Below are 16,506 nucleotides of genomic sequence, written 5' to 3' on the forward strand. Positions count from 1 at the left end.
CCTACTGCACATTTCAGGAGGAGGAGAGAAAACAAATGCCGAGGGGTCAAGTAGACGGGTCCTTCTTGAAGCCCAGGTTCCCCGACTCTAGGTCCAGCGCTCCTTCCACTACCCACGTGGCCGGCTTGGCAGCTCCCACCTGCACGCACGGTCCCGGGGTGCAAAGAGGCCCCCTCCTCGCGCCGCCCCCAACCCCCAGCCGCCTAGGCACTCCCGGCCCCGCCCCCTTCCCCAGCTGGGCGGGGTCTCTGCGCAGCCGCTACCCCGGCGCGTGCAGGGTCGGGCGGACGCGGGTTCGACCGCGGGTATCGGAGGTTGCCGGGCCGCCTGCGCCGCCGCCCCTCGCCTGACGCACGCAGGGGCTGGACACGATTTGCCACGAGTGACTGGAGCCCTGCGCGCCGCCGCCGCCCGGGCCCGCTCCGCCCCCAGTCCGCCTTCTCCCGCCTCGCCCTCCTCCCGCGTCCCGTTGGCGTCCCCGCGTCCTCTCCCGCCGCCTGGGAGAGCCGGTCCGCAGCGCCAGCGCCGGCCAGGTGAGTGTGGCCGCCGTGTGGCCGGGGCGGCCCGGGCGGGAGGAGGGTGCAGGCCCTGCGGCGGCGGCGAGCGCGGGCGGGTGGAGGCGGCGGCGGGCCCGGCTTTCTCCCCCCGCGGGCCGCGCGGCGCAGGGAAGGGCGCCCCCGCCCGCAGCCCCCGCCGCCGCCGCCGCCGCAGACAAAGCGCCCGAGGTGGGAAGCCGGCGGGCGGTCCCTGCCTCCGCGCCGCCTGCGGGGTGCGGCTGCGGCCCGCAAAGCCCGGGCTGCTGGCGTCTCCCCTCCTGAGCGCCCTTCTTCATTTCTGGGTGAAAGGGACCCGAATCGTGCAACAGGTTTAGGCGTTAATCCGTATTTTCCGGTGTGCGGGACCAGATGTGGCGCCCGGCTCCGGGGCGAGTCCCTGCGTCCAGCGCCCGCGGCTGGCTCCTTTGTGTGGCCGGCGACCAGCCCGCCGGGTGGGTGGGGGACGCAGGCTCGAGGCCCCCGGGCTGCGCGAGGCTCCGGGACGCCTCCCTCGCGGAGTGCGGTTCGGCTTCCGCGGGCCTGCAGCACGCTTACATCCCTCAGCCTTTGGAGGAGCCACAAAGGGAGGGGAGCCAGGATCTCGGCAAAGATCTCTTGTTATGTATTTATTTTCTGTCTGTTAGGGTAGCCTCATACTAGAACCGCAGTGTGGTCGGCTCTTGAGGATGCGGGTGGGATCTCAGCCTGGGATGCACGGTTTGGACAGCCCCCGTGGCTCCCTTGGTGCTTTGACATCTTTCTCATACACAGACCTCACCCTAGAAGTTGGAAGTGCTGTTGAGGGAGTAACTTGATAGCGGCTATTTGACAGGTCACCTCTTCCTTCACATTTTGTGCCAACCATACCCACCACGCATTCTAGCAAAGGGTGGCAAACCTTCAATTAAAATTGCCACTTAAAATGCCCCCTATGTTGGAAAATATTAATCCATATGGTTTTCTTTTGGCGTAACAAACCTTATTTTCTTAGGTGTGAGAAACTTTTTTCAACCTCCCCTAAGTAGAATACATAATACAGAAGGTTTATCTTTGTTTACATACCTTGGGTCATGCTCTTACCTATCTGGTGTCATTGGTGTGCTATTTTAGTGTAACAATACTAAATAGAAGGAAAATATCTTCCTTTTGCTTTGAGCAATAAAATACTTCTTTGTTCTAGAACCAGGAAGCTTTATGTGGACAGAAGTTGGTGACTTGCTTTTTACCCCATGATCAAATACATGAAAATATTCCCAAAGGACTTAAAAAAGCATTACACAACTCTATAGATTATTTGTACATCCAAAATTCCAGGAAATAATTTTGCTGTATGTTTATTCAAACAATCTAACCTTAAAAAATGGGCCTACTCTGTAAATACCCACACATTAGGGAATGCATTGATTGGATTTAAAGAGTTTACCAAGCACCCCTGTGAATAATAGTTGGAAGGAATAACTGGTGGATGAGATTAGGAGCTGATAATGGATGGACCTAGAAGTCTGACAGCAAAATGCAGAACATGTGAAGTGGTAGAGGTTGCAGAATCCATCTATTTGGGTTTCTGTTTGACAGGCATATCTGAAAACTAAATGTCTACTAATTTAAAAAGCAGAAAATATTACATTTTGACCTTTTTTTTTCATGTGCTTAATAAAGACTCCTCGAAGCTCTTCTCTACTTCCTAAAAACACACTTGATATTAATAAGGACTTTTCTTTTGAAGAAATAAAATTATATCAAATTAATATGATCTGTAGAAAGTTTCTCTGCCATAATTATTAGTTTGACTTCACTAAGGATACCATTTATCTGTGTGACATTGAACTTCAGAGAGCTTTCCTAGCTGTTATAAGCAACAGGAACAATCTCTTGAGAAAAGTAGGATATTTACTAATGAAAAGTAGCAGAAACTTAAATTTATGAAATAATTTTTTTTTTATCGAGATAAAACTCATATACTTTAGACTCCACTCTTTTAAAGTGTTCAGTGGCATTATTATATTCATAAAGTAGGACAAACATCTCTAATTCAAGAACATTTTCATCATCCTGAAAAGACACCCCAAACCCACTGGCTATTATTCCTATTCTCTCTCCTGCATTTGGCAATCACTTATCTATTTTCTGTATCTGGATTTGCCTTTTCTGGACATTTCATGTAAACGGAAGCATAAAGTATGTGGCTCTTTGTGTCTTTCACTTAGCAAAATATTTTCAAGATTCCTCCATATTATGCATATATCAATACGTCATTCCTTTTAATGACTGAATAATATTCCATTGTACGGCTATACCACATTTCCACTTTTTTGCTATTATGAGTAATACTGCTATGAACACTTATTTACAAGTGTTTGTGTGGACATAGGCTTTCTGTTCTGTTGGGTGAATACTTCGATGTGGTATTACTGAGTCATACGGTAGCTCTGTTTAACTTCTTGAGGAACTAACTGCCAAGCTTTTTCATAGCTGCCGCACCATTTTACATTCTCACCAACGAAGTGTGAGGGTTCCATTTTCTCCAACACTTGTTAAATGTTGTCCAGGTTAGTCATTCTAACAGGAAGGGGTATCTGTGGTTTTCATTTGCATTGCCCTAATGCCCTAATGGCTAATGATGTTGAACATCTGTTCCTATTCTTATTGGCCGTTTATATATCTTCTTTGGAAAAATGTCTATTTGATTTATAATCATTTCTGTTTGTTTTCAAATGTATTTTCTTAGTCTTTGAAATAATACTGTAAGATAAATTTATTTCTGTTTTACTGCTAGGAAAGTAAGGTGCAAAGAGGTTAAGTAATTTGCTCCTTTTTAACCTTATAAAGTTAGTAAGAATAATGGTGTGAATATAAACTTAGGTCTTCTGACTCCACTTCCTGCATTCTTTCCACTTCATGAGGCATACAGAACTCAAATTGTCTTTGCGGATTTGCTTGGCTAATCATTGCCAAAGTGGGGGCATAATAAATAAATCAACCAAACAACAAAAAGCAGGTGTTATAGCCACAGTGCCTCAGATTCACCAGATTTTGTTACGCTTTCTCAAATAAATTATTTTTTCTTATCCTAATAAGGTGGATCTGATTTGCATATTTCCTGTGGGGAAACAGAGCAGTTAAACTAGTCCCCGCTTCTTAGTGGCACAGCTAATCCTAGAACCCATTGTGCACTGGGACATGGGGCTTTCTCTTCCCCTGCAGCTTCCTTCCATGTTCTCTATTTTCTCCCTTTAATATTAAAGTGATTGGACAATTTCACATTTTTTCATAAACATTAATATTTTTCTGGATTAAACTGAAATTAACTTATTTTTGAACTAAGTGGCTTGCCAGTTTCACTTTGAAGTGCAGGATTACTAGGATATATGCTTCAGTTTTTATGAACTAGTTTGGATCAGACATATGCAGAATTCTTAACTCCTAGAGGGTAGGTAGGATCCATATGTTATTTATTCATCTTTGCATGTCCATTGTCCAGCATAGTGCCTGTCACATAGCAGGGACTCTAACCTTTGTTTAATGAGTGAATACAAATACATTTTTTAATTGGAAAAAAATACACGAAACAATACAAATTATCTGGTACACTCTTTTAGAATAAATGTAGTCCAAATTCCAGAAAAAGAAAATATTTCTTAACCCTGGCATATGACCTAAAAACTAATAAATGTTAAAAATTAGAACTTGATTTAAAACTCAACACTATATGTTATGGAAGGAACGAAGTGTTTTTCCATCCTGGATTTAAAAAAATAGTTTCCTAGCCATTTGACTAAGTGGTTTGAGCGTGGGCCCATGGACTGAAGGGTCCCGGGTTTGATTCCGGCCAACGGCATGTACCTAGGTTGCAGGCTCGATTCCTGGTACTGGTTGGGGATCATTCTGGAGGAAGCCATTGAATGTGTCTCTCTCATGTCAATGTTTTCTCTGTCTCTTCCCCTCCCTTCCACTCTAAAAATCAATGGAAAAATATCCTCGGGTGAGGATGAACAACAACAACAAAAATAGTTCTAAGTACCTGCTGGCACAAGTGCATACTCTAAGCTCAATGTCCAAACAAGAGTTGTACTCTGAGTGTTTGTTAAATAAAGGAATGCCCAATGAGTGAGTAAAATAATTATTTTTTTCTATAACAAGTAGAGGAGATAACAGCAAATTAATATTTAGGTCCTGTTATTCACTTGTATTTTAATTGTCAAACATGATATGTCCTATAGTAATAAAAGCCTAATATTCAGAGGCCACCCCCATGTGGACACAAGATGGCTGCCACAAGATGGCCAGCAGAGGAGGGCAGTTGGGGGCGGACAGTTGGGGGGGACCAGGCCAGCAGGGGAGGGCAGTTGGGGGGGACCAGGCCTGTAGGGGAGGACAGTTGGGGGGGACCAGGCCTGCAGGGGAGGGCAGTTGGGGTGACCAGGCCTGCAGGGGAGGGCAGTTGGGGGCGACCATGCTGGCAGGGGAGGACAGTTAGGGGCAACCAGGTCGGCAGGGGAGGGCAGTTAGGGGGGACCAGGCCAGCAGGGGAGGGCAGATAGGGGCAATCGGGCTGGCAGGGGAGGGCAGTTAGAGGCAATCGGGCCGGCAGGGGAGCAGTTAGGCGTCGATCAGGCTGGCAGGGGAGTAGTTAGGGGGTGACCAGGCTGGCAGGCAGAAGCAGTTAGGGGCAATCAGGCAGGCAGGCAGGCGAGCAGTTGGGAGCCAGCAGTCCTGGATTGGAGAGGGTGCAGGCTGGGCTGAGGCACACCCCCTTCCCCCATGCACGAATTTTGTGCACTGGGCCTTTAGTGTTAGTTATAAAAATTCAAATAATGTATGGGTATGTAGACTTAAAGTTGAAAATCTCCCATTTACTTCTTGTCCTCTTTATTTCTTTCACTCCAAGGTAATCATTATTAACAGTTTGAGATTTATATTACAGACCTATATCTTTGCATTTTTGTGTACGTAAGTACAAATATACAATTATATATCCAACCATACTCACATACATATGTGTGTATACACAATGGTTTTTCTTTTACAGATGGGGTCATTCTACATATATCTTTCGTTTTTCACTCAAATATATTAAGACTTTTGCATCTATCATCAGAAAAGATAAACATAATATTTGTTTGCTCTTCTTGCCTGGTTTTGGTGTTAAAATTAAGCCAGCTATTAAGAATGAATTGGTAAACTATCCCTATTTTCTCTGTTGTTTGGAATAATTGAAAATATCTGCCCTGTAAACATCTTTTAGAAATCACCTGAAAACCTTGGTGAAGGAAGAAGTCCAAGACAACCTTTCTCATTTTTCCTGTTTTTATTGTTTTATCAAATTTTAGACCTTATTTTCTATTACATGTTTTGTGAAGGAATCCTTCCATACACACTTCTTTCAGCGCTGATAAGTTGACAAATGCAAATGATTAAATGTATCAATGGATGCAGAAGTATATGCGCTTTTCTCTTAGAAAGATCCAGAGTAAAGTCCTACACTTAATAGTTGTATAACTTTTGGCAAATTACCCTCTTCAAACTTCTGTTTTCTATTCTATAAAATGGTAATGGTTCCAACCTCACAGGAATCTTGGAAATATTAGAGATGTGAGACAATATATGAAGTTGCATCTAATAAAAGTGAAAAAATATATAACACTAAGCTATAAATTTGTCACCTTAATTACTATAAATTGTTTCAGCTACCAAGAACAAATTTAAGGAGAAAGAATGGTGGAGCTGTAGGGATGGTTTCCACTAATAAATTGGAAGACTATAAACATTTCCAGGCTATTTAAAATTTAATTTTGGAAAAAATGATTTCTAAATACCTGCATGCTTTTGGGGCAGGATAGTGGGGAAAAGTACTGGAGTAAACAGACCTGGATTAATCTTACATTATCACTTTTAAGCCTTGTGACTTTGGACAAGTTAATTTCTCTCTGTAAAATGGGATAAATGCACTTACTTTATAGGGTAAGTATGAGGAAAGATATTAGTGTAATGCCTGGCATTTAATAGGTATTCAAATTGTTAAAAAACATTTTTGCATGTGTTGAGTGCCTAACATTGATGAGCATGAGGTGTTGGGTTCTGCTGTTTCAAGGCTGCGTGGTGTAGTGGAAAGGACATTAGGCCCTAAATCAGAGATTTAGCCTGTGTATTGCACTTACTCGCCATTGGCCTTGGACAAGTCACCTGCTCACCTTCTTCTATTTCCTTACCTCTAAAAAGAGAGTCAGAGAACTAACACTTATTGAGAATCTATTTTATATGCATTTATTAGGCAGTTTAACAAATCTTACTTCATTTAATCTTCCCAATAATCCTACCAGGTAAAGATAATTTGTCATTTCCCATTTTAATAGATGAAGAAACAAAGGTGAAGGAATTAGATTTTCTGAAGTCCATTGGGTGTCCACCCTCCTCCCCTGCCCCCCAGTCCTGTCCATGTTCTTTTATTCATACAGCACTCCCCTCCTGGAATGATAGGATGTGTCTACATACAGCGAATACCAAATGGAGAGAATACTGCAAACTGAAACACTAAGTGTATAAAAAAACTAAATGAATGTATGATTAGGCTACTAATTTATTAATGATTTCCATTAATCAAATATAAATAGAGGATTGTTAATGTGTCCTAATGCCTGTGCTTAAAGAGTAGTAATTTAAGTTTTTTAATATGTGTGTTTCTTATAACCACTTTACTTAAATAATTTATGAGTCTTCATTGCATTTCTACTTTGACCAGGTAAAGGAGAGGGAGTAGGTAGTTGTCATAAAGGGAAATACAAGCTTGTTTGATGGGTGTGTGTGTGTGTGTGTGTGTGTGTGTGTGTGTGTGTGAGAGAGAGAGAGAGACAGAGAGAGAGAGAGAGTGTGTGTGTATACGTGTGTATGGAAGAGGTGAGAAGTACAGTTCTATGGCAGTTTGGCATTTACTGAAACTATAGACTCTTGGAAAGAAGTAGGGAAAATCTACATTATAATTCATTATCCACTAGCAGACTTGCAGAGTCGTTTAAAAAATGAACTTGCCCTTGTCAGCTGGTTTGTAAAGAGCTATTGATTGTATTCTTGAAAGATAATGACATTGTCTTTCCTTTGATAGGGTTTGCCAAAGCTTTTGCTATGGGTTTCATTTTATTTGATCAGATTCTGTGATATTGATTTTGCATTTCTGCAAGCCTTGTGATAGGGATATGCAAAACCAAAAAAAAAAATGCCTTGGGATATTGCAAAATAAGTTGTGATTCAGTTGTAGTATAGAAGGTTTAGCAGTTCTGTTGAGGCTTCAGTTATTATTTTTATTCTGTTGATTAGAAGTGGGAATTCCTATGTTTAGGGTAGAGATTTTTTATCTGAGTGATTGGAATTGCACTGTGGAAATTCTCACTGGTATTGAAGGCCACTTTTTTTTTTTTTTTTTTTTTTTTTTACAGAATACAAAGCGTGTGGAGCTATATGTAAGAGGTAGAAAACAAGGTTTTGTCTTCAAAGAGTTTATTTTTAGTTTGGGAGGCAATGAAAGAGGAAACCAAGTAAAAGGACACAGAGGGTTTTTAAAACTTGCCCTTGCTCTTTGTACAATCACTTTAACTACATTGGGCTTTGTTAAGATACCATAGGTCTCTCCTGATGGATACTGTCAGAGTAACCCAGCCCTTCGAAAACTGGCAGTTGTGTGTCTTGTATATCTTGTTCATTCTATAGTGTTCTCTTTGCTGTACAAAAAGAACTGTTTGGAATAAGTATCAAGATTAGTTCCTCTTTTCAGTACTTGGCTGTTTATCTCCTGGATTGTGGACTGGGTTCTCCTTTTGTGATGGCTGTTAGAAAGCCAGAGCCAGGCTTGTCGAACACCCCAGAGTGGGCATACAGGTTTTATGCTGTGCAATTTGGTTTGGCACCATTATTGCTGTCTTCTTTGTTCTTTTGCTTTTATTGTTTAATTTATTCACTTTTATGGTTCATGTAGTCTTATAAGTCTCATTAATCCTTCTCAGAACAAGATAGGGGTATACATGAAATCCATGGAGGAACATATCCAGGCAAACAGATTAATATAGTAGAGACCATATATGGCAATGGGTTTATTTCATGGGCCAGCTTTGATTGATAATGGTCGCTGAATGGAACACTGCCTTAAGAAGTAGTTAGAGGCACCATGTGGATTTAGTGGGAAGGGCTATTGTGATCATTGAGCAATGTTGTTGTCATGGGTGTAGGAATATTGATGGCCAGTGTTTGCCATCCCTGTTATAGACAAAATTTACAGGATACTGGATAGTACAATGGGTGAGTGACTTTTTAAGTTTAGAGTTAGGTTTTGCCAGATGAGATGTGGATTTTGGGAGGTTGGCAGTCAGATTGGTGCAGCTGCAATGAAATGTCTGCAGTGTGTTAAGCAGAAATGAAGTTGGTGGGAAAAGCGAAGAAGGAGGTGTGGGAAGCCTTCTTCCACAATCCCATCCAGAATACCACGTTGTGTTTATTTTTATTATTATTATTTTTTTACTTTTTATTTTTTATTTTTTTAATAAATCTTTCCTGTTCAGATTATTACAGTTGTTCCTCTTCTCCTCCCCCCCCCCCAATAGGTCCCCTCCACCCGGTTACCACCCCACCCTCTGCTCCTTCTCCCCCACACTGTCCTCATCCATAGGTGTATGATTTTTGTCCAGTCTCTTCCCGCACCCCCCCACACCCTTTTCCCCCTGAGGATTGTCAGTCCACTCCCTTTCTATGCCCCTGATTCTATTATATTCACCAGTTTATTCTGTTCATCAGATTTTTTATTCACTTGATTTTTTATTCTCTTGTTGATAGATATGTATTTGTTGTTCATAATTTTTATCTTTACCTTTTTCTTCTTCTTCCTCTTCTTAAAGAATACCTTTCAGCATTTCATATAATACTGGTTTGGCGGTGATGAACTCCTTTAGCTTTTTCTTATCTGTGAAGCTCTTTATCTGACCTTCAGTTCTGAATGATAGCTTTGCTGGTTGTAGATTCTTGCTATTCATCACTTTTGAATATTTCTTGCCACTGCCTTCTGGCCTGCATAGTTTCTGTTGAGAAATCAGCTGACAATCATATGGGTACTCCCTTGTAGGTAACTGTTTTTCTCTTGCTGCTTTTAATATTCTCTCTTTGTCTTTTGTTCTTGATATTTTAATTATGATGTGTCTTGGTGTGGTCCTCTTTGGATTCCTTTTGTTTGGGGTTCTCTGCGCTTCCTGGACTTGTAAGTCATTTCTTTCACCAGGTGGGAGAAGTTTTCTGTCATTATTTCTTCAAATAGGTTTTCAGTATCTTGCTTTCTCTTCTTCTGGCACCCCAATAATTCGTATGTTGGTACGCTTGAAGTTGTCCCAGAGGCTCCTTACACCATCTTCATATTTTTGGATTCTTTTTTCTTTTTGCTTTTCCTGTTGGGTGTTTTTTGCTTCTTTGTATTTCAAATTTTTGACTTGATTCTTGCGATCTTCTAGTCTGCTGTTGGATCTCTGTATATTATTCTTTATTTCAGTCTGTGTATGCTTAATTTCTAGTTGGTCCTTTTTCATATCCTCGAGGGTCTCACTAAATTTATCGGTGGTTTCTAGAAAATTCTTGAAAAACCTTATAACTGGTTTTGAACTCTATATCCAGTAGTTTGCTTTCCTCCATTTCTTTCATTTGTGACCTGTTTCTTTGTCTCTGCATTTTCACTGCTTCCCTGAGTTGATAGAGTGGCTTTGTGTGCTAGGTGTCCTATAGGTCCCAGTGGCTCAGCCTCCCCAGTTACCTGAGGTGGACACTCTTGGTGCACCCCTTTGTGGGCTGTGTGCACAGTCTTGTTGTAGTTATGCCTTCATTGTTGTTGGTATCACTGGGAGGAATTGACCTCCAGGCCAGTTGGCTGTGAGGATCAGCTGTGTCTATGATGGGAGAACTTCTGTCCTGGAGACACCCCTATGAGTCAAGACTTGCTTCAGTGGGGCTTTGGTGCTCACTGAGTCTGCCCCCTGAGTGTGTTTCTTATGGATCTGAGGAGTTGTAATCTGTATGGTCCCACTCTGACCACTGGGTACACTGGCTCTTGGATCTCCAAGGAGGTGCTAATTTAGCCTCTGCCTGAGGCCACCCAGCAGGAGCTATGGAGAGATCTGCAGATTCCTCTTCTTTGTTTGGGTTTTGGAGGTGCCCAGATGAGGCCCAGCTGTGAAGCAATGCAGGCTGCTGTGGGGCCTTGGGCCTTCTTTTGGATGTTCTGGGTCTCTCTGACTCAGCTACAGTTTGTTAGGTAATTTTAGATTTCAAAGGACCAGGCCATTCATATGCAAAAACCTCTGCTCATAGCTTGGGTGGGGCGGAGTCTCAGGATGGTGCGAACAGCAATGGCTTCCTGTCAGCCCTGCCCTAAGAGGCCCCCAGGTCTCGGTGTCCCATGGTAATCGCTGCAAGAACCTCTTGAGAGAAAGCCGCCCTCGAGTTCCACCCGCTGCCAGACAGTCCAGTTTCTCCCCGAATGAGTCTGGGTCCCCAGAGTCTCGCCCGGAACTGGAGTTCAGAGCAGTCGGGAGCTTGTGTCTCCTTCCCACTTGAAAAAGACAGCCGCGTGCTCAGTTGCCAGCCCTCTCCGCGCGTGCGCCTCCGTACCTCTGACTTCCACAGCTCCTCTGAGTCTCAATGTGCTTTTCTCTTTCCTTCTAGTTGTAGAATTTCCACTCAGCCAGCCTTCCTGTGGTTCTGGATGATGTCCGTTTTGTCTTTTAGTTGTAGTTTTGAAGTTGTTGTGCGAGGCAGTAATTTCAGGTGTTTACCTATGCCGCCATCTTGGTTTCTCCAGAATACCACGTTGTGTTTAGTTGTCCTGTCTCCTTAATCTCCTCTGACAGTTTCTCAATCTGTTTTGATTTTTTTTTTTTTATGACCTTGACAGTTTTGAGAAGTCCTGGTCACATATTCTATAGAACATCTCTCAACTTGGGTTTGTCTGATGATTAGAATGGGACTATGGGTTTTTGGAAATAAGTTGAATTGCCCTTCTCATCATGTCATGTGAGGGAATGCCGGTTATATTAATGACAGTACTGGTGATGTTCACTTAGATCAGTTGGTTAAGGTCGTGTTTGTCAGGTTTCTCCACTGTAAGGTTACTATTTTTCATTTTCCATACTTTATTTTGGGAAGTGATTCACTAAGTTCAGCCTATCCTCACAGTGGAAGGGGGAATTAAAGGAACTGTCTTTTTAAAAAATGTAATATTCCTTTAGTTGGGTTTTCTATATATTTTATTCAACTATTCCCTTATCTTACCTAATAAAAGGGAAACATGCAAATTAACCATCACTCCGCTACACCTACAGCCAATCAGAGTGAGTATGCAAATTAACCCAACAAAGATGGAGGTTAATTTGCATATGTAGGCGCGGAGCAGAGTGAAGCCTGCTATGAGGGGGAGGGGGGCAGCAGAGGGAGCTACTGTAGTGGTGCTTCAGACAGAAGCGAGGACTTGCCGGCTCCAGGCGGCCCAGGACTGAGGAGGTGCCGGCTCCCAGGCAGCCAGGGAGCGGGGACTTGCCGGCTGCCGGGCGGCCCAGGAGCAGGGACTTGCCGGCTCCGGGTGGCCAGGGAGTGGGGACTTGCCGGCTCCTGGGCGGCCCAGGAGCGGGGACTTGCCGGATCCCAGGCGGCCCGGGAGTGGGGACTTGCCAGCTCCTGGGCGGCCCAGGAGCGGGGACTTGCCGGCTCCGGGCGGTCAGGGAGCGGGGACTTGCTGGCTCCTGGGCGGCTGGGAGTGAAGCCAGGGGAAGGAAGGCCTATTCTTGCATGAATATCGTGCAACGGGCCTCTAGTTGATATATATTTAGATGGTTTAGTACATCCTAACTGGTAAGAAAATAGGCTCTGGAACTATACTACCTCGATTCACATCCTGGCTCCACACTAGTTCTGTGATCTTGGGCTATACTTACTTGACCTGTTAGTTTCTCTATCTGTACAACGGGGCTGTTGATAGTAACTACCTCCTAGGATTGTTTGTTGGGAGGATTAAGTGAGGGAATATATGTGTAAAGTGCTTAGAACAGTGTCACTATACTAAGTGCTAAGTAGGTGTTTGCTATTATTATTATTATTATTATTATTATTATTATTTTATCTTTACAACGATACTGCAGTGAATAACTTTGTATATATTATTCCACACATTGGTGGGGCAGGTAGGTATATAATAAAATAAATTCCTAGAAATGGGTACTTGCATTTGTAATTTTGATACATATTGTCAAATTTCCCTCCCGAAGATGATGTACCATTTTGCATATCATCCAGGGATATGTGATAACATCTGTGTTACCAAATTTTTTTATCTTTGCCAGTCAGGTAGTGCATATCTTTTATTATGAATTAATTTGAGCATCTTTTCATTAGCCATTTAAGAGTTTAGATTTTGATACTGCTTATTGTGAAGCAACTTGTTCTTCATCAGCTGGCAGTAGTAAGAAATATTTTGGGGAAATAATTATTGTAACTAGATAAGGATTAGTTGGACCAGGGAAAGACTAAAAGTAGTACTGTGGTTGCAAGATGGACAGTCTGAGAAGTGGTACACTAAGTTGCTGGCCTCTCTTCTGGTGTGACAGCATGGTGTCTTGGTAATTGTTTTTTAAAAGCCTTAAGAGATTCTTAGGATATATTCTAGAAGTGGGATCACTGGGTCAAATGGTAGTTCCATTTTTTAATTTTTTGAGGAAACTCCATAGTGTTTTCCATAGTGGTTGTATTCCCACCAGCAGTGTACTGGAGTTTTTTTTCACATCCTCAATAGCACCTGTCCTTTGTTGATTTGTTAATGGTAGCCCTGATGACAGGTGTGAGGTGAAACCTCATTGTCATTTTAGTTTTCATCTCTGATGATGATTTAGCAACTTGGAGCATTTTCTTCGTATATCTCTTGGCCATCTGTATGTCCTTTCTGGAGAAGTGTATTTAAGTCCTTTGCCCATTTTTTAATTGGATTGTTTGCCTGCCTTTTATTAAGTTGTGCGAGTTCTTTATATATTTGTATCATTGGCAAATATGTTCTCCCATACAGTGGGCTCTCTTTTTATTTTGTTGATGGTTTCTTTTGCTGTGCAGAAGCATTTTATTTTAATGCAATCCCATTTGCTTATTTATCCTTTGTTTCCTTTGCCCGAGGAGATGTATTAGAAAAATATTGCTATGAGAGATGTCTGAGATTTTGCTGCCTATGGTTTCTTCTAGGATTTTTATGGTTTCACGACTTACATTTAAGTCTTTTATCCATTTTGAGTTTATTCTTCTGTAAGGTGTAAGTTGTTGGTCTAGTTTCATTTTTTTGCATGTACCTATCCAATTTTTGCAACACCTTTTATTGAGGAGACTGTCTTTTCTCCATTGTGTGCTCTTGCCTCCTTTGTCAAATATTAATTCAGTGTAATGGCTTGAGTTGATTTCTGGGTTCTCTGTTCTGTTCCATTGATCTATGTGCCTATTCTTGTGCCATTACCAGGCTGTTTTGATTATAGTGGCTTTGTAATATGACTTAATATCTGGTATTGTGATCCTTCCAACTTTGTTCCTCTTTCTTAAGACTGCTGCAGCTATTTGGGGTCTTTTTTGGTTCCATATAAATTTTTGTAGTATTTGTTCTAGATCTGTGAAATGTGCTGCTGGTATTTTAATAGGGATTGCATTGAATCTATAGATTGCTTTGGATAGTATGGACATTATAATGATGTTTACTCTACCAATCCATGAACATGATATATTCCTCCACTTATTTATGTCTAATTCTATCTCTTTTTTCAATGTCCTATAGCTTTTCTAGTATAGGTCTTTTACTTCATAAGAGTCCCAAAACACCAATCAGAGAATATATGCACCCCTATGTTCATAGCAGTGCTATTTACAACAGCTAAGATATGGAAACAGTTCAAGTGCCCACCAGTAGATGAGTGGATAAAAAAGATGTGGTACATTTATACAATGAAATACTGTGCAGCTGTAAAAAAAGAATCTCTTACCCTTTGAGATAGCATGGAGCAACCTGAGGAGTATTATGTTAAGCAAGATAAGACAGAGAAAGGCAAGTATCACATGATCTCACTCATATGTGGAATCTAATGAACAGAATAAACTGATGAACAAAATAGATCCAGAGACATAGTAGCATGGAAGAGACAGGAATCTCTGGGAAGGCGGGGGTGGGGTGGGGTGGGAAGAGATTAGCCAAGGAAGTTATATGCATACTAGAGGCCCGGTGCACGAAATTTGTGCACGGGGGAGGGAGGATGTCCCTCAGCTCGGCCTGCACCCTCTCCATTCTGGGACATTTCTCTCTCAATCCCAGACTGCTGGCTCCTAATCGCTTGCCTGCCTGATTGCCCCCTAACCGCTTTCCTGCTGGCCTGATCGATGCCTAACTGCTCCCCTACCGGCCTGATTGCCTACAACTGCCCTCCCCTGCTGGCCTGATCGCCCACTACTGCCCTCCCCTGCAGTGACACTCTTCCTCTGCGCGAGGCGGTGGAGATGCTGGGACTGGCCTCCTCTGTGCTGTGCAGAGCTGAGGACCCCCAGTCCTCACTGTGCGGAGAAGCTGCTGGGCCCCGCCTCCGCTGTACGTGCAGCCATCTTGTGGTGGCCATCTTGTGATGATGTCGCGTGGGGGTGTGACGACACCTAGGCTTTTATTACATAAGATATGCATAACCCATGGACACAGACAATAGTGTGGTGAAGGTTTTGGGTGTGTGCGGGATGGAGGGGCTCAATGGAGGGGGAAAGACGGGAACATCTGTAATACTTTCAACAATAATGAAATTTTAAAAAAGTTTTAAGAGGATCAGCATATGTTTGCAGACCACAGTGAATGAAGTTACAGGGGTGGTCTGAAGGAAAGGTTTCAATTGCATTAAAATAACACAAAGTTAATCTGACCCGTCTTTTATGATATGCATGTTTATTATGGTACATAATAGGCAGAAATAAAAACAGTTCACATATATAATTGTAATTTACTTTAACATCCAATTTTACGAGTTTTTCTTTCCCATTGCTTTCTCCAGTATGTATAAAATTGCCAGTGGGTAGTATTTTTCTGTTATCATGTATTGCATACTGTTTAATGGTTATTATCATTAAATTACCCCCTTCAACCTCCTTCCCAGCCACACTGTAAAAAACAAAAATGCTGAATCTTACTTTTACATCAGCTGGATGGGGTGTAGTGGGCCTGAGGGTCTTTTGTTTGAGCTCAACCTAGCCACTCATGAATTATATGCACTCTGTTCCCTCAAATGCCAGAGGCTTCAAGAACTCTGGGGCATGAGAATAGACTGCTGGGGGTTGGAGGGGAGGAGGAGATACAAAATGACCGCATTCTGAAAGAAGGAAGGGGATATTAAACCAGGAGAAGGAAGTAGGCACCATGAACATGGAATCTGGATCAGTGGAATATGAGATTCTTAGCTTCCTAACAATAAAGTTAAGAGAGGAGAAGGCAAAGGAGAGCTCAAGTAACTTACCTATTAGTCAACTCTTTTGACTCAGCTATCCTGGTCTTGTCATTACTAAAACAATTTCCTAGTGGACTCAGCAAAATAAAAACAAAGCTCCTACACCCTGAGTTAAACCAAGTCAACCCAAAAGGTGAACATTTCTTCTAGCTGCCTTAAACTACAAAGCAAGTCTGTTAAAGACTGAGTGCAGTTATTGTTTAAGTTCTTTTCTGTTTTGATAGGGGAAACTGGAAGAGTGTGGCCTCTTGGGGGCAGGAGGTATGAAGGGTAACCTAGGGGTGGTAGAGAACTTAGGAGGCGGGAGAAAGGGAAGCTTAGAGCCAGCTAAAATGACAAATACAGGTTTTGATAATTTTTACCAGATCATGGATTGTCTTTACTCATGACAAATAAAAGCTCTATTTCGAGTATTCCCTCCCTATAGAATAGGCAGCTAACCAGACACCTAT

General features: G+C 42.6%; 1 protein-coding gene across 1 annotated transcript in view; it reads left to right on the forward strand.

Annotated features, from left to right (window-relative positions):
* Window positions 1–244: 244 nt before the first annotated feature.
* Window positions 245–16,506, forward strand: part of SESTD1 (SEC14 and spectrin domain containing 1) — a 106,562-nt gene continuing 90,300 nt past the window's right edge. Inside the window, exon 1 of the mRNA XM_080671038.1 lies at window positions 245–533. The gene's annotated coding sequence lies outside the window, so the exon portion shown is untranslated. The remainder of the gene's footprint in view (window positions 534–16,506) is intronic.

This window comes from Plecotus auritus (genome assembly GCF_963455305.1).
Source record: "Plecotus auritus genome assembly, chromosome: 5".
NCBI classification, from domain to species: domain Eukaryota; kingdom Metazoa; phylum Chordata; class Mammalia; order Chiroptera; family Vespertilionidae; genus Plecotus; species Plecotus auritus.